At 31.1% G+C, this 26,090-nt stretch overlaps 1 protein-coding gene and 1 pseudogene across 1 annotated transcript in view; one reads left to right on the forward strand and one right to left on the reverse strand.

Moving 5' to 3' along the window:
* kl-3 (dynein heavy chain 8, axonemal kl-3) overlaps positions 1-26,090 on the reverse strand; it is a 1,186,420-nt gene that overhangs the window by 122,920 nt on the left and 1,037,410 nt on the right. The window lies entirely within an intron of this gene.
* On the forward strand, positions 1,784-25,831 carry LOC149374826 (uncharacterized; annotated as a pseudogene).

A 26,090-nucleotide genomic window follows, 5' to 3' on the forward strand; every position in this document is an offset into this window, starting at 1 on the left:
AAGCTAATTTTTTTCTGGAAAAACTTTCTTCAAAACTTAAAGCTTAAAAAATAGTAAATTTTAGCAGTAAGTTTTTTAAATATCGATAAATATTACACTTTTTTAAAAAAATACGTAGTCTTACACTTAGTAAGTATTAACTTAGACCATTTTTTATATCATTTTCTTAAATTTCCAAAGATTTTTCTAGCTATTTTATTTTTTTCATTATTTTTCTTTCATTAACAACTAATTTATAAAAAAGTTTGTTCTTGCATCAGGTATTAATAAATAAATTAATAAAAGGTTTATCTAAAAGTAATTAGTCCTACAACAAAATAAGAAAGTTTTTACAGATCATTTCCTCAGAAATGCAACTTGCAACGTGATTTTTTCTTAAGGTTGGATGTTAAGTAGCGATTTATTTTAAATTAAACATAAAAAAACAAAAAAACAGTTAAACAACCTGCAATGTTTGTTTTCTCTGCATATTGTGTTGAGTATACGATTGATGTTTTATTATTAACTGTCAAAAACAATTTTGTATAATGATTATCCTAAAGCAACAGCCACAGGAATACAATACCATACTATAAAAAATAAAACAGTTATACAGGATGTTTTTTCTTAGCTCTATAGAAACAAATATACTGTGGATAATTAATATGGACCAAAAATAAGTATGTAGGCGTATATAACATTTATTATTTTATGTGGTCTGCCATAGAATTAACGGAACGATTTTAAAAATATACCAATTGACAAGATTAATTATTAAAATTTGTCAAAATTGTTAACATGCTAAGGAGTTCTTATCAAACTCAATTTTTTTTTTATTCTACTACTATTGAAATCTTTTATTTTGTTAAATACTTTGAAACATGTAGCGATAGAAATATTATGCATGTTTAAAATGTAGCACTCGAAATTATTTTAGTTTCTACTATTAAAACAACTACTGTGGTACAAGCTATTGTATAAGGATATTAGTTAAGTATTTATAATGTTTTTTGGATTTATCGACAACACACATTAAACTTGCCGAACCTTTTACTTGAGATTAAGGTTACTTTCTTATTAGCGATTTGACTTTTTTTTGTAGTCTTTTCTAGTTAAAATGATAAGGAAGCGTAAAGAATAATAAGATTTCGAGATTGTTGTTTTGTCAATAGACTAGTTTTGTTTGCGTTAATTTTTCCCTTACTTTTTTTTTAAAACTTTTGAAATACTTTAAATTTATTGTGAAAATAATATGTAAAGATTCTTATCAATTTTTAGCCATTATTTTCTGACATCTTTATTATTGACATGGCACTGGTTGTGTTGGCATAACATATATTTATAATGACCTTTTGATATACTACCCTGATGGAGTACTTCGTTCAGAACCTGGTACTTTTAATCATACATGTTTACTTTTCATGTTGGTATGGTACTTATTTCAAAGTTGATTATTTTCATAATACCTCTATTCACCTTCTCATAAAACATCAATGTACAATAACAACAGTATTACTAATTGTTACATCTACTCAAAAACCTTTTTTTATTGAATGTTGCTGATTCTTTTTTCGCAAACCCTTTTAATTATTGTATTATGACCATTCGTCATCCGTATTTTAAAACAAAAATAGTAGAATTTTTTTCAATTTTTCTTGCAAGAACCACTGCAATAATATTGAGAAATTTATCACATAGTGTTCAAGACTACCGCTGAAAAGTAAAGTAGTATAGCATAATACGTATCGTCCAGGCCAAGTGTACTGAAAAACAGACAATATCACAGCACGAAAATTAATCAGTGATGAGAGTCTGCGAATCTCCTACGCCCGAAGCAATTACTGAGCCACCGAAAAATCGAGGTCTGCTGTACAAGCAACAAGTAGCAACGCTAGATTCAGCTTTGGATCGTCTGTCTAGTGGGTAAATAGTCTCTTGCTTCTTATACTTCTAGACTAATCTCACACTTAATTACTGGCCTGTAGAAACGTTCTTGGTGAAGCATTGTGTTCAAACCTTTTGCGTACGCAGTACGCCACCACTGATATTTTTTTTGTCAATTATGGTTGAAAATGCAAGCAATACATTTATAATTATTATTTAATTATTGTTCAATACCGTTGGCTCAACAATCGTATCGTATGACATGACGATTATTGAGCCATTTTATTACAAGTCTATCTGCAAAGGAGTATTTGATGTTGATATTGGTATAATTTTAAGACATCCACTCTCTTGTATGTTGTACAATTTTATTTATATACATATATAGTACTCTTTGAGAACGAATGACCCCCCCTTCTTCTGAATTCGTTTAATTTATTTAAATTTTGTAGGTAGTCAAAAGTAATGTCTGAGCATATAGTTTTCAAGGCCGAGTGCCATATACATTGAGTCAACATTCCTGATCCAATCTGGCTGCCTGAACCACGTGACCTACAGATTTTCTTTAACAAAACTAAAAGGCTTAAATGAGAAGTCTTAAGCTCTTGTTTTAAATGTTGTATAAGAGAAATGTTTTTTCTGCTATTAAATCCAAAATGGTGGCAATAACACGTGATCAAGATCTTTTTTTCAAGAAAACTACTATAAATCTCGCAGTATAAAATCTAAAGGGGTCTCAAAAGGCTTGAATAAAAAGTCTTGAGCTCTTCTATCAAAAGATGTATAAAAGAAATTTTTTTGTCTGCCATAAAATTAAAAATGGCAGTAATAACACGTAGCCTACAGATTTTTTTCAATAAAACTACTATAAGTCTCGTGGCATAAGCCCTACATTTGTCTAAAGAGGCTTTAATTGAAAGTCTTTAGCTCTCCTATCAACTGAAGTATGAAGAACATGTTTTGTATGCTATAAAACTCAAAATGGTGGCAAAAACCCGTGCCATGAGTGTTTTTTTCAATGAAACTACTAAGAAACTCACGGTATAAACCCTGCAGGAGTCTTAAATGCTTAAATATAAAATCCTTAGCTCTTCTATCAAAAGATGTATAAAGCAAATTTATTGTCTGCTATACAATCCAAAATATTGGCAGAAAGACGTGACCTACAGATTTTTTACAACCAAGGTACTATAAGTCTCGTGGCATAACCCTTTAGAGGTCTACAAATGCTTAAATGAAAGGTCTTGAAATCTTATGTCAAACACTCTGTACTTCTTGTTAGCTGTACAATCACAAATGGCGGCAAAACACGTGATCTACACCTGATTTGTACTAAAACTATTATGAGTGTGCTGCATTTACCTGACTGGGGTCTACAGAGATTTTAATGACAATTGTTAGTTTTATTCTCAGAAATTAGGCTGAAAAAAGTCTTTATTAGCTTTAGAATTAATAATAGCCTTAAAAACATGTGACATGTGCGTCTTTTTCCAAGATTATTCGATGAAAACTTTTTTTTGTTCTACTCAGGTCCTTATAAAGCTGCAGTAATCATTCTCTATGTATAAAAATAATGTAAACTTTGAAAATATATAATTGCTGTGATTTTAAACTTGACATGTCGTTATTAGTTCTGCACTAATGTATTGATGCTATAATACGAACAAATAGATGTATTCTCCGAGTAGGGTATAAATTTATGGTTTTATATATTATTCATTATCAATATGGTGGCATTAACCACGTTATACTATTTTCGGTACGGAACGTATTCCAACAAATATTTTTGCAAGGTTTTTTAGGATGTATAGTAGCAGGAAAGACATATACAATATTACTCAAAAAAAAAGGTATTATTTGATAGTTTTTCAAACCAAATCGTCGCTAAAAGCAGGTTGTACTTAAAATTCCTTAAACAACCCAATAACTGTTGTCAAATATTTTTATAGTTAGAAAAAACAAAACTTATGTTTTTAATCATAAAATTGGGAGCAGTTTGTAAATAATGTTTAGTAAATTTTGCATTTTACAGCAGACAACAAATTTTCTTTATAGTTTTTTAATAAAAAAGCTAAACACTTTTAATGAAAGCTTTTTTAAACTGCTGTACGGTTCATGTTGCAATACTTTTAGAGGCTTTATTTGAAAAAGTTGGTAGGTTACGTGTTTTTATGGCTATTTTGAGTTTAATAGCAGACAAAAAAATTTTTTTCACACATCTTTTGATAGAAGAGCTCAAGACTTGTTATTCAAGGGTTTTTAGACCCCTGTAGGACTGATGTGGCAAGATTTATAGTAGTTTTCTTGAAAAAAAGGTCTTGGTCACGTGTTGCTGCTACCATTTTCAATTTTAAAGCAGACCAAAACTTTTTTTTATTATCTTTTGATAGAAGAGCCTTAAACTTGTTCTTAAAGCTTTATTAGACCCCTGTAGGCCTTACGCTTCGAGATTTATAGTATTTTTCTTCAAAAAAACTGTTGGTTACATGTCATTGCCGCCATTTTAGATTTTGTAGGAAACAAAAAATTTTTTTATACTCGTTATGATAAAAGAATTTGAGACTTTTAATTTAAGCCTTGTTTTATCCCTGCAGAGTCCATGACACGAAATTTATAGTAGTTTAGATAGCCATATGGAATATGAAATGTTGACTCAATATATATGCCACTTGGCTTAGAAAACTTGATTCTCAGACCTTTCTTTTGATTACCTACACAACCTAAATACATCAAGCTGATTTTAAATAAGAGGGGTAATTCGTTCACAAAGAGCACCTCATGTATATATATATATATATATATATATATATATATATATACTAGTGCGGCTAATGCTTCCCCTGCGCACTCCACGCGCCAACCCTCCACTAACAGATTGAGTGAACAAAATATTAAAATTACTCGTGTAATCATCAATGCAGGCTGAGAATGAGTTCACAACAGCAGAATACGCAACTCACAAAGGAGTTCATAAAGCAGATGATAACATAAATATTACTTTTCCAGTAGAATTTTTAAATAATATTAGATGAGGCCTTCTACCACACGAATTAATATTAAAAATAAATGCTATACTAATATGGATAAGAAATTTTAGTATATCAGACTGTCTTCATAATGGCATAAGATTAAAAATAATAAAATTACTTAACTATAACATAGAAGCAGGAATAATAACGGGAAAAAACAAAGTAATGTTTATATTCCTAGAGTAACATTGAATACTGGTACCTTATTATTATTACCTTTTGTCTTTTATAGAAAACAGTTTCCCGTTGTATTAGCATTTTATATGACTTTTAACAAATCACAAGGACAGAGTATTGATTCCTCAGGATTGTATATTGAAAAACCTTTATTATCTCACGGACAATTATACGCTGCTTTATTAAGATGAAAGAATCCAAAAGGAATTATAATTTAAATTGAATTTAAGAATAAATCAGAAATTAGAAATATTATCAAGCAAGAAATTTTTCAGTAATTTAAAAATTTGTAACTTCAAAGATCGTCACATTTAAACAGACATATGTTAATTCATAAAAAACGTGAACAAAAAATGTGTGAAAAATGTGGTAAGGGTTTGAAAAGAACAGATAGGGTAAAATGACACCTAAAATGTTAGAGCATTAAATTAACAAAATTAATTATTGTTTCAAAAGCTTTATTCTGTTTGTCTATTTAAATATACCTGCTTCTGAATTCTGTCTTTTTGTAAATAAAATCCTCAGTTAATCAGGAATTTTATATTTGTGTAAAGTATACATGGACCAGAAAGAGATTTCAAACGTAAATGTTGAATCAAGTTAAGCAAATAATGGTCCTTCAGAGACGTATAATGAGTAAGGGGGAGAGAATAGACAGAGGGGAACCTATGATCAGTGACTTGAAAAACTCTAAAAACAAGGTATGACTTGGGTACTTAATTATATATGTTTTTAACATTTTAGATGGTACAATTTTCTATAAATAAGTGTTTTTTGGGGGGAGGTGGAGGGGAAGCTGTGAGAGAGCAGGGGGAGCGGGGGAGAGGTTACTCAAATATAATTTAATGAAAAATGTTACGTCATAACATGAACGGAGTGCGCGTGCGCAATGTGTGAGTGAGTTCGCGGCGTGTTCGCATGCGCGCGATAAATGATATGATGGCAGCACTGCTCTCGCGCTGCTTCCACTTGATCCCGCGTATTCATGCGCATTTTTACTCAGTCGACTACTGTTACTGTTAGCGTGCGGAGCTCTCTCGCGAATCTAATCGTTCTGATTGTTTCGATTATCGTTATTGTTATAACTGCTAACCAGATCGAGGATCCAAGATTCTTAGTCACACCGTGACTTTTAACCTGCTTCTTTTTATTACCAACCAAAACGCAAGACAACGAATCGCGCAATTTATTTTCGATCCAACGATCAAGTGCCTCCTAGGCATCTGTCAACGCCTTCCGGGCAATCCAATTCGTGTCCTTGCCTTCCAGGCATTTATCAACGCCTGTTGAACAATTTATCGGTTGGTTTCAAGTGTGTGTGTATGTGTGTGATCGGGGGTGTGCAGTGCCTGTGAATCTTCGATGACAGGACTGTAGCTGTACAACCTCGCGGTGATCGTTCGACCGATAGTCTTTTGTGCCCGAACTATAATGGCCATTTTGAGTGGGTACGCAAAAATGCGATACATTATGCGTGCGACACGGACGTTACTCCGTTCTCCTTTTCCACGGTTTGTTTACCGTTTTTTGCTTTAGTTCTAAATTTTCATTGTATCTTTACTTTGTTTGTCTTTTAATAAATCAGGGTTTTTTTTCTACCGTTCCGGTTTTTTTTTCCTTAGATTTTGTATTTTATTTTCCCTTTTCTTGGTTATTTAATTATTCGAGTTACATTAAAAATTTCAATAACAGAACAATGATTATTACAGACATATGTCTTTCGAAAAAAGTTATGTAGCTAAATTTTATAAAAATAACACATTAAATCAATCTTTTGAAATTAATTGTTAACCAAATTATGAACTGTAACTCAACATCTCAAAATTAGTAATCATCCTTATTCTTGAACATTCTTGTATGAATTTGAAATTTCAACACAGCCAAACTTACCATCTACGGTAAGGTGGCCTTATAACGTCAAAACTAAAATGACGTAAAAACAAGCAAATAACTACAGGAATCGAGGGAGAGCTGATGGGGAACGGGAAGAGCTGGGGGGAGGCTAAGAGTCACTTTCGTCAATGTAACAATATAATATAGGGATATATATATGCTACTTTCTACACACATTGCTTAATGTTATTGGTTCTCTTATAAAGAGACATAAGAAATAATTTACTTTTTCAACACTACGCCATCTCTTAGGATAAAACAATAACGATGCCTGAAAGAGACTTATTTCAGGTTTGTTCGTAAGGGATCTTATAATATTTCCTCGAGCTTTTTGATGTACTTGTTATATTTAGTTTCGACAAGCACCAAAACTTTCCATAGTCCTTTACCTTGTCATCTTTATACGGGATATTACAAGGGTGGGCAATTATATTCTGAAAAATTACTATTAACAAAGCAGAATGTTCTAGTATAAGCGTAAATCGTAACTCCACGACTTCATAATAGTCACCATGGTGACTCTTTTCTCAGTAATTATCCGGATATAAATACAAGAGAACGTCACAGTGTCTTAACGCTTGTTTTGTTTATGTATGAATAGAAAATTTGGTTGACAGTATCTATTTTACGTTGTTGCACTAGAATTCTTTAAATAGTCATAAAATAAGATACACTTAGAATGCAGAAATTAGCGTAGCAGAAAACTCTATTACTGTATGTTAAAACATAAATATCTGGAGTATAGCTGAAAATGTAATTTAAATTACTTGCACTATTCGACAATGCTGCATTTCGATTCATATAGCATCAAGAACTATGCACTTTGAAACATTGATAATTTTTGCGATCTGGTGGGACATCGAAACTTTTTAAATCCAGATGGTATTTTTCTCGTAATTTATTATACTTGAAAATAGCTTAAGTATTCGCAGTTAAAGCTAAATTATTGAAGCTTATACCATTCAAACCTTGTAAGGTAGTAATTCCCATAGCTAAAACGTGAGTTTGGTTATTGGTAAATATGTTATCTTCTTCTTTAACAACGGCACGACTTATGCTTACTTCTTGACTTTTATAAATAGTTATTGCAGAACTATTGCAAATGAGAAGCTGTCGTCAAGAAAGAGATGTTTTATCTATGTTAATAAATCTTTTTTATAATCATTTCTTAACCCATTTTAATCGTCATAACACTATCAATACCTCGAAAATTATCGTCATCACCGTTGACGTTATCAAAATTTTTGTTAGTAAATTTTTTGCCTAATAACGTGTATTATAAGAAAAAACATTAGGTTCTTCCGTATATTGTAGCCCTCATAGCTTCATGAGTTGCATTGCACATTTTTTCGCAGGTAGTACGCGCACTGTATCAGTCAATAGAGTTCTTTAATATCCACGTAACACTTAAAAGTTTCTTCCATAATCCTTACATTTTATAATAATCTTTCTTTAATTGAATAAACTTAAATTATTCAATTAGTCAATAATTCTTTTTTAAATAACTGAAATATTTTTTTGGTAGATTTTGTCGTTTTTGTCTCACAATTATTTATAATCTCTCATTCTCCACTAGTTTCCACAAATTAGAAGTAGTTATATATTTAATATCATTATTGGTTTATTGTTTATTAATTTTTATAATTCCAAAATTTTGACGAGCAGGGAGAGTTCAAAAAAATCGCCAAAAAGAAATACGTTAACTATTTTAAACCATTGGTTTTTTTTCCTTATGTGTTAAATATCTTAGTTGAAAGCAAATGAGTGTACATGAAAGTGATAATTGACACTATTGATGTCATCAATCATAAGTAGGTCAAAATTCATTGAAGTTTGTTTTATTTGTTTTCAGACCGCTCCAGATAATTTTTTGTACTCACCTGTACTACCATGTTTTTTAGAAAGTTGCAGTAATCTGTAAATCTTAATACCTTGGATATCGTATACAGCAACTTAAGTAGGTACTGTAACAGCAGCACCTTCAACTTGGTGTATTTTATTCTTTAAAACTAACTTTTAACTGACAAAGCTTTTACTTTTTCCTCCTCGATCACTTACCAACTCTTTTAGTATTTTTTGCGATTTCAAAATGGAAGTTGTTTTCCGCAAAAAACTTTGCTGTTCTGTATAAATTGTTGAAATATATTTTTGTAAATCTTCTTTACTAACAACTGCTTATTCTAAAATGATTTGAAAATCATTTATAGCACTTTTTACTGTGATAGGTAAATCTTTATCTGGTAAATTAGTTGAATTGTGTTGTTTCTTGTTTTAGTTTGAACTAATTAATTTTAATTTAGTTCGTCAGTGGCTCTCGTGATAGCAAATAATTATTTTAAAGAAATGATGACTCTCTTGGTGATGCTATCAAAATCGTTTATTGCTGTGAACAACATTTCGGCCCGTACAGTAAACCACGTTACAAGGCCCTCATTAGGTACAACTTTATAGCCACGACAATAGCGACTATAGGTATCAAGATAGATGGTAGATCAAAAAATACGCCGTATGGCGTACGGGTCGAAACGTTGTTCACAGCAATAAACGATTTTGATGGCATCACCAAGAGAGTCATTATTTCTTCATAATAATTTTAATTTAATTTATTCACATTTTTCATAGCTTTCTCTATGATAAAAAAATCATCATTATATTTCATTGATTATGCTAAACAATTTTTTTATTTTTTCTCTTCAGTTTTGTAAGCTCACTTTATTTGTAAAATTACATACTACTTAGAAAAGTCATACTAGCACATTGCATTTAAGTTTAATGGTTTGTAAGGATGATAGTTATCTATAAAAAAATTATAAAATATGTTTGTTGAATCTTCTAGTAAGTATTTTAACTCGTTGAATGGTTTCAGTTATATAAATCTCACAGTATTCACGTTCTACCGTTTTATAATCGTATCAAGATCTGTAATATGCAAAGGATGCCTGAACATAACACCAGCTACTGTTCTTGCTCTACATTTCCGTTGTTGTAAGGCACGTACAGCAAATGCTCAGAAATGATATTTGTTGACATATTTCATTAGTAAGTACAAGGACTCTTCAACATATAATACGTTTTTTCTTAATGACTAAAACGGCAGGTATATAACTATTTATATTGTGTTTATCTTTTATCTGAAATAAATAGTAAAACTAAGATTTGTTTTTTTTAAATTTATTTAGATTTACAATAGCAACAGATGCATCCCTTTAATTTATTTTATCAGTCACATGAAGTGGAAGTCTAAAATGTCAAGCACTTGAAAATTTAATTTTGACATTTTTTTCCGCATGCAATGACTTATGCTTATATTGATAATACATAAAGGTGTGCCGATGAAGTTAAAGTAAAATTTGCTTATTTTAAATAGGGTATGTCATGTGTTTCAATACAAACTCTTACACTTGTTCGTCAGAATTTGAATTGTTAATCGAAGCATCTTTTATCTAAAATTTTTTATCTGTTACTCAGTTAAAATGGGTAAAATTTCCAATAAGATTTGACAATGATCGTATGTGAACTAACGTTGCCTTGAATTTACTGTAAAAAAATCTAGCTGATTTACTGTAATAAAGAAGGTAGTCAATAATTATTTACGTGCCATACAACTTAATTAACTGCGAACTTTTTTCCAGTGTGATTTAGTATCGAATAAAAATTGTGTCTAGATTACCATTAAGCTTACTACCATTCAACATTCGCAAAAAATCTCTGCAGGTAAACTTATACGTTAGGTTGACAGTAATAAGCTTACTGCACTTCTTGTAGTTTAGAAACGCAATTTATGTAGGCAGAACAGAGTCAGTGAATAGTAAGCACTTAAGACGTAAAATTATTACTTTACATATTTACGTATTAATTACTTTACATATTTTCAACACCATCTCATATTATATCAGCTGTAGAAACTGTAGAACTATTTGGAGTATTTCCATTTAACATGTAGTTTACCTTCATGGAAGTATGTGATTTAGTGAAAAATTTTTTTTTAATAAAGTAAAATTCTCTAAGCTTATGATCATGTTGCCCACATTTTTCATAAGGAAACAAACAAGAGAAGCATGTACGATCAAAATTTTCTTCTATGTTGTCTTAAACAACAGCAAAAGTTTGCAATGTTTAAGGGCAGTTCGGAGAAAAGTAAAGTTTCCCATGTTATGAGCAAGGTCAATTTTATTTTTCAGCTTGATATCATTATTTACTAAATCTTTAGATATTTTGTGAGAAAAAATGGAGTTGACGCACATTCTTAATATGTCTAGGAATTATTTGAGCCTAGACTTGACAAGATTAATTGAAAATTAATTGAGAAAGACGTTGAATCACATATTAAATAAACGACACATTGTCTGATTTTACGTGTTTCTTCGTTAGTTTACAACCAATCCCACAAATATCAGGCTTCAGTTATTCTTTGATATATTCAAACTGTGCGACAAGTCATATTTTCCTGAAAAGTAGCACTGAAATATCAATCATGATATAATAACACCACTTTACGTGGCTATCTATGAATTAGTTTACACAAGATAAATTTAGTTTCCTTTTATACCGATCCATACTTAGTTTGGTAGTTTGGCTACTGGCTGTACCTTCTATTGGTATTGATAAACAATGATAGTTGGCCTCAAGTCCCTTTATCAACCAAAAATTATGAGACACCACGATGCCCGTACATATTGCAGACATAACATAACCTTAACTGTCATGAGTGTTAGTGTTCCTATCGTGCAGTTATATAGTCCAGCAGAATCATCCAGAAGGCTAGAATGGCTGGGATCTTTACATTATGCACCAAAAAATAGAATCCAGTGCATTGTACTTGCCACTTTTTATACTTGTATTTCTGGTACTATAATTTGTTGCAAGACTAAGACGATATTCAGTAAAAATGTCTGGTTTTATTATTTCCGAGCATGTGAGCTACAAAACCTTATGTAATAACTGTAACTGTTACAAGGAAAGATTTATGGCTGCTAAAAATTTGTCTTAACCTAATCTTAAAATTACCGTGTATAGTTTTATTATTTCAGTTATTTTAATACATATCCCTTTCTTAAAATTAAAAAGTTCTTTGTCAGGCCAGGATTCTATTAACATAAAAAGTATTACATTTTGGTGTAGCTTTTATTGCATTCTAACGGTGTAAAACTTGACAAAAGCTAAAAAAGATTTCAAAGTAGTAACATTTTGTATTGTCTAGAGAGATAATATATTGAAGGATAGAATTAAAATATAATTTATGACTTCTCAACTATTGTTTATATTCATGTACATTGACAAGTTTTACTTGTATTAAACTCTTTCTAAGCAAAAACCATTATTCAAAACTATTCTGACAACATCAAAAGATGTCTTTTTACTATTTGTATTCTTAAATGTGTTTTTAATAAAGTTATAATCCTTGCTATAACATAAGTATAAGAATATACAAAAATACGAAGCTGTTATTTTTGTAAGGTACTTAAGGAATTGTGGATGTATTTCATTTCCATCAAACAAGTGTTATTGTATTACAAATAGCTACATGTTGTTACTTTATATTATTGTGGTACGATAATCTGCATAAAATGTGTATGACACTGATTTAGAATAAATATGAGATATTACAAGAACACTGACTTAAAAATTCAAAAATCATTTTACCAAGTTGTTCAATAATAATATTGATGAAAGCATATAATGGATATGCAATAAATACTGACACCAATGGATGTTGCTGTTAAAAACTGTAATTTATTCCCCTAACGACGTTTCTCTCCTTTTTGTGAAGGAGCCTTTTCAAGTGAAATACGTTTTTCTGTTTGAAAAATCAAACACGTTCATACCCAACGAGGGCACTACGTCAGATGAACGTACGTTTCTGAAATAGTGCCCTCGTTGGGTATAGACGTGTTTGATTTTTCAAACAGAAAAACGTATTTGACTTAAAAAGGCTCCTTCCCAAAGAGGAGAGGAACGTCACCAGGGGAATAAATTACAGTTTTTAACAGCAACAGTCATTGGTGTCAGTATTTATTGCATTTCGTCCTACCCGCTGTTGTTGGAGTCATTAACATCATTTATTCATATAATGAAAATATTAAGAATGACGATTATTAATGTTGAGATCTGCAACTTTTGCACGTACTGTAGCTCCTTTGTGCACATAACGAAATGCCTTGAAGAAAAGTTAAAATTCATTCATACAATTTTTTTTATACACTAATTCATGAGTCCGTATCCATATGTAGCTACTTTAACTTACCATATCATTCTTGTGTTTTAATTGTTTTTTCAGTACTCAGATGGTTGCATCTTTTTTCGAACAGACTTTTTTTTTCTCCAAATTGTACTGGCGTATTTTTTATCGCCGAAAAATTAAGGTATTTCTGTACATTTTTTAAAGTAGATACTGATATCACTGTATTGTGTTACATAGTTGAAATAAATATGTAAAATGTGTATATAAAACAAAGGAGCACAATGTCTCTGTCCAACGGTTGGATACAGTAGTATCTTTTTTTTGGTTAAGTAGTTGATGAGACAAAAGTTTTTACTTAAGATTTCAGTGCTATCGTTTATACATAAATAACATTATTTATGAAAAAGAGGCTCAAGCTTATAATTATTACTATTGAGATGATGTGTAGTAGTAGAACAGTAGTAGTATAATAATCAGAAAATTATTACTTACTCTTTTTAACTTCAAAATCTTATTTTCCACATCGTTTGTACTGAATTGTTGCTGTTGCATAGTTCTCTTATTAGTGTCTACGATGAAGTTTCTATACTGACTTCCTGCTTGGCCCTCGACCACTTGATGATCAATTCTTAGATTCTGTGAAATAATCTGATCCGCCCCTGTGGTACCTTGCTGTTGGTAATTGGCCTTTTTCTAATGTTTCACTTGTTGATTTTCAGCTTTGGTACTACGTTTACTATGTACGAAACATTAATCAGCCCAAAAAGATTAAAATATTCCATGTTGATCATAAAATTGTCTAAATTGATGATTATCTACTGGTATGATTCTTTATGTATATTGATTATTTATGAGCTAATAATAAGATTGAGCTATTAAAAGCCAAATGCGTTGGATTTTAAATTTTCATTTCTAAAGTTCTGATGAGATTGTCCAGACTCCTCATTGATAATTGCATAAACACCTGTAGAAGCACGATTTCTACTGCTTCTCTCCAATTGAGTGAGCTAATTAATAGATGCTGAACTTCCATCGTTAGCAGCTGCAAGCAATAGTTGCAGTTGATTTCGATTACGAGAATCATTTAAGGGAGCTTGGAGATATCCAGTTTCTGGGATAGGTGCACTTTGCAAACGATCTTGCATAATCCGAGTATTTACATCAAAAGCTGTACAGTTATTATTGTGACGTGCTTGTCCTAGTCTTTCATTGATTGTAACCTGATTGCTTGGAACTGCACGGTTTTCTTTACTTCTCCCTCAATTGATTAATTTGAGGAGGAGATGTTGAGCCTCCACCATTTGCAGATGCAAGCATTGGTTGCTGCTGGTTTTTGACGCTAGAACCATTTGTAGGAGCTTGGAGATTCCTTTTTCCCAGGATCTGTGGCAAACACTTCTGCTTAATCCAAAGATTCTTACCAACATCTAGGCAATTGTTACGATGTGTCTCGTCCAGACTCCTCATTAATTATAATATAATCGTATGGAGCTGCACAGTTTGCTCCAATTTTCTGCAACTGATTAATTTGAGAAGCAGGTGCTAGATTTTCAAAACTTGCAGCTGCAAACGTTGGTTGCTGCTGATTTTCAAGGGAAGTACCATTGGGGAGCTTGATGTTCTCTACTTTTCGGGACCTGTGCGTTGGGCAAACGCTTTTGCACGAGTCGGGAATCCACAACAACAGCTGGACAGTTGTTATTCTGATGTACTTGTCCAGGCCCCTTATTGATCATAGTAAGATCGGTAAGAGCCATACAGTATGCTCTACGTTCTTATAACTGATTAATCTGAGGAGTAGATGTTAAACCTCCACCATTTGCAGCTGCAAGCATTGGTTGCTGCTGATTTTCGAGGCCAGGAGCATTTGGGGTAGTTTGGAGATTTCTACATCCAAGGACCTGTGCGTTTGGCAAACTCTCTTGCACAAACTGATGTTTTTATCCAGATTCCTCATTCATCGTAGCATGATCGCTTAGAGCTGCAGGATTTCTGCTCCTTTTATCGAACTGATGAGTCCCAGGAGTAGATGCTAAACGTCTATTGTGAGTTAGAAGACTTGGTTAATGTTGCTGTTTGGCACCAGAAGTATCTATAGAAAGTTGTATGTTATGAATATACTACTAATGCTGCTGCTTGGGGTGTCAGCAGTTTCATAAGAATTTTTACCTTGTAGTGAGAGATTTTAGTCCATGTCAATCTTCCGATTATTGCAGTCAATATGTCGTATGAGTATTTGGTTTTAACTTAATTTTTTTTTAGAAAAGGTGTTAGAGTTAGTAGTATGTACGAACGTCTGTCTTGAAAGCACTGACTCACTAACTGTAGAGCTTCGATAAATGCCTGATAGTATGGAAGACTCCTGACGTGATACGTTTCTTTTATTTATTGTTAATTGCTGATGCCATATTTATTGATAAGGTGAAAGCGAAGATTTACCACAGACCTTTGAGCAGTGGAATCGAATGTTAAGTATTAGGCAGTGATTTGTATAATGCTACTTAGTGTATGAAGAAATTTCGTATAATCTACAAACTTACCTCAACGTTTTTAAAGCAATTCTCTTGAACCTTTTTTCAGGTGTAACAAGAAATTGGCTTCAATAGCTTTCTTTAAGTTAATGAAAAGAATAATAACTAATCAGTACCAATTTATATTCATTTAGTATTTTAAGAACTTGTTTTAATCCTGCTGTTCTGTGACGCAGTAAGAAGTAAATTTGCGGTAATAAGCGTGGGAAAGTGGTTCACAGCCCGGTACTATAGCTATACTGCAGTACACACGTATACATGCATTCTCTCTGTACGTATTGATAAATGGGACATGCTCGCATTGCTCGATCCATTATGAATACTATGCCACTATATACCCATGTCAACAGCAAAGTTCAAACAATTTTTCTTGCAATTTAAAGCCTGGCTGTAAATAGCCTTATGCTTTTTTCGATCTCTTATTTTAACTCATCTCACCAAATCCAGTGTTCTGTCTCATTCTGTAGCGCTTTATGATATTTTTGTCATAAATTGATATATAGTTGTTGGATGTCGCTAATTTTAGCTAATAAATTCACGATTTAACAAAAGATAATGATGAACAGATGATGAGGTATCACAATCTCCTCAAAGAAAGATCGTGTAAAACTTGTGGAATGAAAAGCTTGTTTTTGTTGTTTACAGTTGTGCTACTGATTAAAAAAAAAGTAATTGCATAACTATTCCATTTTTATTTATTGAAAAAATTTTAATTCTCAAATTTTCGTGCAGAATAAAAGTACAGAGGTGGTACCACATTCCATTTGCTAAAGTTGTTATCAGTATGGGATGTCCAAACACATGTAATTGAAGTGCTATTATTGCGTCTAGCTTTTTAAATATGATCTAGCACAAAAGTGTATTCATTTTCGATTATATCAAGACATTTGATTATTAACAGTTCTATCGTATTATTCTAAATGTTGTTGTTTTGGATATAGGTGTATCTAATTGGAAGAGAAAAAAAGGTTGGAAATTTCTGAGTTCCAAGAGTTGGTCTAGGAAAAACTGGTGTCGAAAAAGATTCCTCCAAAATAAATTTTTACTCATTTGTAGTAGCAAATTGAAATAACAGTTACGAAAATTGCTAGAACTTGAGAAAATAGCAATCAGAGTTTGAGGTGTAAAATCAGATATTTATTAAATAACGAAAAAATAATTGTATTGTAACTGACTTTTTCGTACAAGTATACACATAAACCCATATCTATTCAGCCAAGTCATATGTATCTTATTAGCTTTTTCCAAGCCCATTAATGCAGCTCCTATAATAATCCACAATTTGATAAGTACAACTTGAGCTTGATTTACGTAAAGGAAGAATTTTATACATAAATTATGTAATCCCTTTCCACTGGTTTTCAATGCTAAGTTATGTACATTAAAAAAGTAGGGGAGAATGTTTATTACATGTTAGTAAGTTTACTTAACTCTCGCAATAGCACTAAAAGGCAACTTTAATTTAAACTTTGTTTTGTCTATGTCAACAATATAGACAGAACAGTAACTTTTCATATTTATAGAAAATAAATATATGTTTTTATTACCAATAACAACAACAGCGTATAACTGATAAAAATAAATATTTACCCCTACTGATTTTGGATAAATTTCTATGGTATAAGCAAAATGCTTTTCAATCCACGACTAAAGTAAATTTCAATTAACCAAGCATAAATTTTTACATTCTATTAACTGTGTTTTTGGAAAAGTTTCTCTATTTCTTAGTAATTTTAGAACATCTGGAAAAGTGGAAAACAGTGACTGAAGTATTTTCGAAGAGTTCTCAGCCATATGGTATTCGGTTCACGATTCAAGCAGATTTACATTAACCTAGCTAAAATTTTTATATTCTATTAATTATATTTTAAAAAGGTATCTAAATTATTTGGTAATTTAAGAACATCTAAAAAAGTGGGAACTAGTGACATAAGCATTTTTGGAAAGTTCTCAGCCATGTGGTTTTTGGCTCGTTACTTAAAGATATTTAAATAAACCTCGCTTCAATTTTTATATCTTATTAGGTTTATTTTTAAGGTGGCATCTGAAATTCTCTCTAGAAAAGTAGAAAACAGTGACTTTAGCTTTTTTTTAAGGTTTTAAGCTATACAGTTTTTAGTTCACAACTTAAGCAGATTCAAATTAACCCACCTAAAATTTATTCGTTTAAAAAGTATATTTTTCAAGGTGTATCAGAATATTTGGTGATTTCAGAACATCTGGAAAAGTAGGAAACAGTGATTTAGGCATTTTTTAAAAGATTTAGGGCATATGGTTTTTGGCTTGGAATTTTAGCAGATTTTTATGAACCTAGTGACAATTTTATATTCTATAAACTGTGTGTTTTTAAAATACGTCTAAATTTTTTGGTGATTTTAAAACATCCGGAAAGGGAAAAACATTGACTAAAAAATTTTTAGAAAGTTCTTGGCCATGTTGCTGTTGGGTTACAACTTGAACAGATCTCAATAAACTCAGCTTAAATTTATATATCCTCTAATGTGTATTCATAAAAATGTGTTTAAATTTTTTGGTACTTTTAAAACATCTAGAAAAAGGAAAAAATGTCTGAAGCATTTTCCGAAAGTTTTCAGCTATAGGGCTTCCGGTTATTAACTTGAGCAGATTTCGAAAATCCCAGCTAATATTTTGATATTTTAGTAATTGTATTTTTGAAAGTTGTTCTGAATTTTTCGTTAATTTTAGAAAATTCAGAAAAGTGGGAGACAGGAATTCAAGCACTTCCAAAAGGTTTTTAGCTATATGGTTTTTGGCTTACAACTTAGGCAGATTTCATTAAATCTAGCCATAATTTATGTATACTATGAACAATAATTTTCAAAATGTATTTAAATTTTAAAGTTATTTTAAAACATTCAGAAGGGGGAAAACAGTGACTTAAGCTTCTTTGGAGAGTTCTCAGCCATGTGGCTTTCAGTTTAAAATTCGAGCGGATTTTTCTAAGCCCAGCTTAAGTTCTTACATTTATAAGGTGTATTTTTAGAAGTGAATCTGAAGTTTTTGGTACTTTTAAAACATCTAGAAAAGAGGAAAACAGTGACTTAAGCATTTTTGGAGAGTTCTTGGCCACACGGTTTTTGGTTTACTACTCGAGCAGATATTAATAATCCCAGCTCAAATTTTTATATTCTATGGAAAGTGTTTTCAAAAATGTTTTTTAATTTTGGTAATTGTAGAATACCCAGAAAAGTGGGAAACAGTGACTTCAGCATTTTCGGTTAGTTGCCAGCTATGTGGGTTTTGGTTCATAACTTGGGCAGATGTTAATAAGCCTAGCCATAGTTTCTATATTTTATTGAGTGTATCTCTTAGAATATATATAAGTTTTAGTCATTTGGAGAACAATACTTCAGAACATTAGAACAAGTTGTAGATTAAGACATAAGGAATTTATATACCTGTATTTGACAAAAATAATTGTAATATTAGTAATGTTACGAGCGACTATGACATTGTACAACGAACCAAATAGCACGTTGCAGTCTGCTTTTTATCTGCTGCACAAGAGCAGTGTATGTAAAGTTCAAATACATATTTAACTTAAGGCATTATTGATAAAAAAAATTTTTTTCTTCAGTAACATGTACAACTAAATTGTTAGCTATCAGCATTTTCTATGCGTTTATTATTCATAAAACATAGAAGATTAAGTTTAGTGGATCATTAAAGTTATATGATAATAATAAAGATATTATGTAATATTTAATTGATATTTAAATAGCTCTACGAAATTACAATTTTTCTGTTATAACAGGTAGATAGAATACATAAAAATATAGAACAAAATTGAAACTGTTAGTTAGATTGTTAATATTGATTGTAAAAAGATCTTTGCATTTGAAGAACTAGAAAATACAAACAATCAACTTCATTTTAAAATAAGTATTTCATTTAACAATACTGCGAAAGCAAACAAATCTTCTGAGAAGTGTGTTGAAAAAGAACTATTATACGAGTTGATAGAAATATAAATGGACGAGTTTGCTTATCATTTAAAAAATACAACTACTGGTAAAGAAAGGACTGAGGAGCACATGAATTTTAAGACAGATAATGACGTAGCAATTCAAATGAATGAAGCTAATGACATTAAGAAGTGTCAAAATAGAGAGACTATCTTGGACATTGAAAAAAAACATAATTAAAAAAATTATCATGGTGTTCGAGAAGTAGTACAGTTTAATTGTTTTTCACAAATAAATGACAAATTTGCTTTGAGAATATTGTAAAAAAACAGGCTTATCTGAATTAAGATGTTTGTATCATATTCGCAGAGAATTACGTACAAAATTTATTTATTCATGTGATAAATATGACTATACAAATTGCATATGCTCTGAAGATAAAAGATCGACTCTTTTGACATTAATTGAAATCGTAGTTTTAGGGTCGCTGCAGATTGGTATAGGTCAAACTCATTTACAAAATTTATTTGCAAGTATAAACGTGCATAGTATAAATGACAGATGAAACTTTTTGTAACATTAATAGTTGTTACTGTTTATACTCAGAGAAACTTGTTAAAAAAGTATGAGATTATCTGGCGTAAAAGAAAAGAAATTAGCTATCGAAAATGGATAGTTGGTCAATGCTAAACTTCCATGGATTACAGTACAAGTATATGGTACTCTTCTGCCTTCTAACCTCAAAATAGCACCTTTGCCGCTTGGTTTTGGGTTTTCAGGCGGCAAAATAGTATACAAAACTCGTTTGAAAAAGCTTCTTTACGAACCATGTTATGGCCCTCACCTTTGGCTCGTAACGTAAGCCTTTCGGTTTGTAACTCCAAGCCTTTGCAAACTCGTACGTAATATACTATAAATGACTTGTAGATGTGGAAGCAACCACAATACTATGTCTTATTTGGCTACAAGAATTGGGCAACAAACTGGCGAAGTATCATTTATCAGTGTAAGAAATAAATACTATTTAACATATGTCAGAGGAGAATTGATAAAAAAGTCTCCCCACCCTCATACTTGTTTTAAAAACTGGGATAGAAATCTAACTTCAACAGCAATGTAAGCAGATGTTGTTGTTGGTGGGTTTCTAAGTAGTTTAAAAACACATTGACTAATTTATGAGAAACTAGTAGCAGGTGAAGAAAGTAGCGTATATAAATCTGTAATTGATAGTAATGTTTACCGAGAGTATAATGTAATACCAACGCGTATGAGATGTTACAATTATTCACTTAGAAATTTAATGAATTAATTCAAGGTATGATCTGAAACAACGCAACCAAGAGGTAATAGTATAATTAAGAATTTGTTTAGAACGAAGTTCTTTATGTCACGTATTCGGGGAGCTGGTATTTTAAAACCGAGAGATTTGATGAAACGGAAGTGGCTTACCAGAAGTCTCTTCCTCTCAAATCTCCCCCCTCACCCTGTCCCCTCACCTACAGCTCCCTACACACTTCCCCTCACCCCACCATATATCTGCCAACCGTGCCGCGCTACTCTCCTGCACACCTTTGCCCACCATTTCCCTTCACACTCTTAAACAATTGATTTTTAAACTATTTCTTATTTTATTTTCCCACAATAATTTTTCTTTAACTTAGAAATTTTTTCTTTTACAACACTTTCCAGTTCAGAAATTTGAACCCTCGAGCTCCTGCATACAAGTTGGGTACCTTACCCACTCTGTTACGAGCACTGCCGACTATAGGAACTCGATTTCTTGTACTTGTCGTGTGGTTTGTAACTATAATATTTCATTTTCATATGCATTCACTGATAATACATTCAATTAGTGATAAATTATGAATTTGTTTTCTAAACAATACATCTTTAAAAAAAATTCAATTAGCATAAATATAGTTATGTGGATTAAATATATTAAGGCGCGGTATTACGCATTAAATGTTTGTATTTTATGCATTTGATGCGCCAACTGTCATCAGTTATGAACTACGGCCACAACAGGCCTCTAAAGACATTGCTCCCCTCTCTGACAGTCATCTTTGTGAGGAGAAGTAATTTTTAGTGCTACGTAGAAAGCATGTGTATTTCATTTTGAGGTTAATTGTCATCGTGTTGCAACGTGTCAATGAGTTTAGTGTTAATATTTTGTGATAGTGATTTTCTGTAGATACAAAGTGCGTTTTAATCTTTAGTCTGCACGTGCTAGCAATTACTACGTCAATAGTTTAAGAATCTGTATGTTCTTTAAATTCAGTTGAAATGGGTTCAAGTCCTTCAAAATCAAAAACAAAAAGTTAAAGGAATCGACGAAAAAACAATTGACCGAATCTCTTCATAATGTAAAACAAAGTTTTAATTCTCTTGAAGTACATAAATATGCCACATCACAAACAAGTCCATATTTTGCCACCCAAAACCAGAATTGTAGTGTTCTTAAAATTAATCCAAGCATGAGAAGAGACACGAGCTCACTTTTTGATTCCAAAACATCAGTTCAAACCAAATTAAATTCTGACTCTTCGTCTCAATTGTTGAGGCTACATCAAAGACATACAGTAACATTTAACGAAAACGAAAATTGACAACAAAATGAACAGCAAAATCAGTAACAAAATCAACAAAAAAATGAGCAGCAAAGAGCAATAATATGTAACAACAATATTTTACCATTATGTAATTCAACAGAAAGAGTAAGGGAATTTAGAGAAAAACGAACTATGTTTCAAGTAAAGTCACAGAAATTTTGTGATAATGAGGATAAAACAAGAAGCAAATATTTCACAGAAAAACAAAATCTATATCCTTCTTTAAATTAATTTGAGAAAACACATACAGACATACTAATATCACTCTTACGTACGCCTACATTACAATTGTCAAATTTACGAAAACGATATTCTGATGAGACATCTCACCAGTAAGTTTTAATTTTGTTTATAAACTTTTAAAGTACTTTTTAACAATCTACTATTTACTTTTTTTAGTACGTCTACGAATGCTCAATATTGTCAAAGATATAGAAAAAAAACTTAAATTACAAGAACAAATGTCTTAACTTAACGCTGCATTATCTTCACAGAATTATGATCTTCAAAAGTATTACGCGTATTTATATTTTTCACTTAAAGTTAACAACAAAAAAATCTTTTATTTTTTCTATGAATTCGAAATTAATTTTTTAACTTAAAAAAAATTAAATTTGTATTAATTCTCGTTTTTAAATGCTAATTATATTATTAGTTGTCATTAATTTTTATTTATTTTTTTTTTTTATTTTAGAGACAAAAAAACAAATACTCAGGAGCCAAGACAAAACACATGCACAAATTTACGGAGAAATGCCTCGTTACATGATGATCCATGCTCGATACAGGACTCTGTCTGAATACCGACAGAATTTAATAATACCCTGTATAAGTACAGTGTCACATATGCTCAACCAGATATTATTATTAATTATAACAGAGATATGTCATCTGAGCCAGCTGGAAATTGTTTGTTCTATTGTTTTTTACAACTTTCACATCTTACAATTACACCTTTACACACACCTTTACAGACGCCTACTACAACAATAACCTTTTTTGTGTTTATGTTCAAATCCCAGCAGTGCAAATGAGATACTCTCTAGTGACCACGAGTACGGAGACATGGACTGCATATATCTATTTGCAAGTTTATATGTTACAAATACATGCATACATTATCACTTTATTGATGTAAATATAAATATGGAAAGACAAATCTTTGCTCATTTTAAAGTGAACGATTCTCTAAATTTCATCCATTCGCATTCAATAAACTTACATTTTACACCATTAATTCCAGTTTTAAACATTACTTTACAACACAGAATTGATATTGAAACATTCGTGAGCCGTCGGATACTGTTTTGGGAATTGACATAGACTCGGAAACAGATAATAATGAAGTTGTGGTGAAATATACGAACTATGATCAACACGCACAAGCACATTTCAATTTTTTAAACAATTTTTTAAATAATATTTTTGGTCATTCTGGTGCAGTTTGCGGTAGGCTTTGGTGAAAAAAAGATTTAAAATTAGCATCTGCAGCGCATGAAAATATTTTAAAAACAATTTTACCGGTAAATAATCACTTTTTTTATGATACTCTCAAACAAATTTTTATATTCAATAATTATTTGTTTTTTAATAAAATTTTGTTAGCAGCATTACTGTAGTGGCAATTTGTTCTACATGTAAAAAAACTTTTGGACAAACAAAAAATTCCATTACTATCCACATACAACGAATTTTCATATCCAGTCATTCCATTACATTTGCAAGAGTTAAATCTTATTGAACAGCGACTTATTTCTCCAAGAATCCTTTATATGCAAATGAGAAGACTCAGACATGTTCATGGCCAATTCGGTATTTATGAACAAATTATTAATGTTTCAATTGATGTTAAAACAACATTTAATAAACTTTTAAGAAATATTTCAGGTGACCATTCTTTTTATGTACACATTAGGAAAAAGTTAATACATAAATCGAGTTACGTTCATGGTCTTGTAAAAAAAAAAAAAATATCAAGGACTGATTAATATATTTAATGCAGACACCACTGTACTTATTTTATAATATTTCCATCGAAGAAGAAGCCTTAAATTATTATTTAGATGATGCTGAAGTTGATAATGATGAAGTAAGTGAACATGTTCGAAGGGAAGATAATCTGACAGCTCAACAACAAACTCCAAAGTGGAATGAAGACAAAATGTTATACACTGCACCTGGCGAAAAAATTGTGCCTATTAGTATTTTGTTTGATTAACACGCTGAAGAGCTTTTATTTCTAACCATTTATTGTGGACAGCTTAGAAATTACAAGGAAGGAGTTACTGTTACTTCATTTACGCAAGCTACCAGTGAACTTCGACGTATAGATTGTCGGGGTACAGATCCCCAACATCTTTTATATTTGGCTATTAAAATTATGAGACAGTGAGTTTAAGATGCTATTACTGTTGCTTTCAAACATATTGGCCATAAAACTAATATTACAAAGAGCAAATTCAATCGGAAAATTATATAAACAGTTGTATGGAAGGTAACCTCGCTTTTCTTCAATGTATACCTAATTCTGTTTGGTATTCGGCTAATCGAAAAAAAGATCTTTTTGCGATTATTAGACAATTAGGTGCACCAACAGCTTTTATGACTATGAGTGCAAATCAAGTTGAATGGAACAATTTATTGAAATTACTATATACATTAGAACATAATGATACAGTAGATTCTGATGAATTTTTTTCAAAGCTACATTGTGTCAGAAAAGCCAAACTAATCAATGACGATGCTATTACTTGTTCCATTTGTTTTAATAAGTTAGTAAAGTTTTTAATAAACATTCTGCAAAATAAAACAAACAGTCCATTTGAAAAATACCAGGTGATAGATTATTTTAAAAGAATATAATTTTAACATCGAGGTAGTCCTCATGCTCATATTCTTTTGTGGTTAGATAATCCACCTGCAAATTTAATAAAAAATGACGATGATGTCATCAATATGATTAATGAATTAGTTTCAGTAGCAGCATCTGAAAATATAAAGTTCAAACGCATAAGCAGTTTCACTTGTTATAAACAAATAGAACCAAATAAAAATGCAAATTGTAGATTTAGAGCACCTTTTATGAAATCAAATAAAACTGTAACATTGATACAAATAAAAGATACTGATTCAAATTTTTCAGAAGAAAATTAAAATAATAATAAGAAACATATCAGTCTAATTAGAACAAACTGACAAAATTTTTATTACGAGGATATTCATAATTTTTATAGTCACAACGACATAATGTCTGACAAACATTATTATAACATTATATGTGCTGGCATCACTCAACCAAAGTTGTTTTATCGTCAAACGCCGTCAGAAAAATGGCACAATACATTCAATCCATTTGTTTTGCATCATTTAAAATCTAATATGGATTTTCAAATTATTCAAATTGAGTATTCTTGGGCGGCTTAGGTTGTCGAGTACGTTAACAAACACAATCAAGGTATAAGTAATTTACAACGACAAATTATTGAAATTTAATTTTGTTAAAATATCATCACAGGATGGTATTGCGCAAACCAATGGCAAAGTCATCTTTAGCAGTCGTTTATATACCTACTATTCACCCTACAGAACGTATGAGAATAAGGAAAACTATGAAAGAACTTAATGAAATGGATGACAATTGTGTTAATATTTAGAAAGAAAATATGTTTGATAAATACGGAAAAAGACCTGACAGTATAGAAGACGTTACGTTGGCACAGTTTGTTGATAAGTATTATTTGAATATTAAAAAGGCAATGTATTACAAAACAAAAGTCTAGAGTTATTAGATATCGTAACTACGATAAGACTGACTTTAATGATTATTGACGAGAAATGGTACTGTTACACATTCCTTTTAAAAGCGAAGAAAATGATGTGTT

Source organism: Copidosoma floridanum, unplaced genomic scaffold (genome assembly GCF_036245765.1).
Source record: "Copidosoma floridanum isolate Cflo_tuat_1 unplaced genomic scaffold, Cflo_Japanese_pri ptg000013l, whole genome shotgun sequence".
NCBI classification, from domain to species: Eukaryota; Metazoa; Arthropoda; class Insecta; order Hymenoptera; family Encyrtidae; genus Copidosoma; species Copidosoma floridanum.